Raw genomic sequence first — 1,441 nt, 5'->3', positions numbered from 1 at the left:
GGTGACTTTAATATGTATATAGATTGGGCTAACCAAACTGGAAACAATACGGTGGAGGAGGATTTCCTGGGGTGCATAAGGGATGGTTTTCTAGACCAATATGTCGAGGAACCAACTAGGGGGGAGGCCATCTTAGACTGGGTGTTGTGTAATGAGAGAGGATTAATTAGCAATCTCGTAGTGCGAGGCCCCTTGGAAGAGTGACCGTAATATGGTGGAATTCTACATTAGGATGGAGAATGAAACAGTCAATTCAGAGACCATGGTCAAGAACTTAAAGAAGGGTAATTTTGAAGGTATGAGGCGTGAATTGGCTAGGATAGATTGGCGAATGATGCTTAAGGGGTTGACTGTGGATGGGCAATGGCAGACATTTAGAGACCGCATGGATGAACTACAACAATTGTACATTCCTGTCTGGCGTAAAAATAAAAAAGAGAAGGTGGCTCAACCGTGGCTATCAAGGGAAATCAGGGATAGTATTAAAGCCAAGGAAGTGGCATACAAATTGGCCAGAAATAGCAGTGAACCCGGGGACTGGGAGAAATTTAGAACTCAACAGAGGAGGACAAAGGGTTTAATTAGGGCAGGGAAAATGGAGTACGAGAAGAAGCTTGCAGGGAACATTAAGGCGGATTGCAAAAGTTTCTATAGGTATGTAAAGAGAAAAAGGTTAGTAAAGACAAACGTAGGTCCCCTGCAGTCAGAATCAGGGGAAGTCATAACGGGGAACAAAGAAATGGCAGACCAATTGAACAAGTACTTTGGTTCAGTATTCACTAAGGAGGACACAAACAACCTTCCGGATATAAAAGGGGTCAGAGGAGCACATGAGGGAAATCCTTATTAGTCGGGAAATTGTGTTGGGGAAATTGATGGGATTGAAGGCCGATAGATCCCCAGGGCCTGATGGACTGCATCCCAGAGTACTTAAGGAGGTGGCCTTGGAAATAGCGGATGCATTGACAGTCATTTTCCAACATTCCATTGACTCTGGATCAGTTCCTATCGAGTGGAGGGTAGCCAATGTAACCCCACTTTTTAAAAAAGGAGGGAGAGAGAAAGCAGGGAATTATAGACCGGTCAGCCTGACCTCAGTAGTGGGTAAAATGATGGAATCAATTATTAAGCGCATTTGGAAAGAGGTGACATGATAGGTCCAAGTCAGCATGGATTTGTGAAAGGGAAATCATGCTTGACAAATCTTCTGGAATTTTTTGAGGATGTTTCCAGTAGAGTGGACAAGGGAGAACCAGTTGATGTGGTATATTTGGACTTTCAGAAGGCTTTCGACAAGGTCCCACACAAGAGATTAATGTGCAAAGTTAAAGCACATGGGATTGGGGGTAGTGTGCTGACATGGATTGAGAACTGGTTATCAGACAGGAAGCAAAGAGTAGGAGTAAATGGGTACTTTTCAGAATGGCAGGCAGTGACTAGT

This window comes from Pristiophorus japonicus, chromosome 6, assembly GCF_044704955.1.
Source record: "Pristiophorus japonicus isolate sPriJap1 chromosome 6, sPriJap1.hap1, whole genome shotgun sequence".
Classification (NCBI taxonomy): domain Eukaryota; kingdom Metazoa; phylum Chordata; class Chondrichthyes; family Pristiophoridae; genus Pristiophorus; species Pristiophorus japonicus.
The sequence above is the reverse complement of the archived record's forward strand: the minus strand, read 5'-3'. Positions refer to the sequence as shown.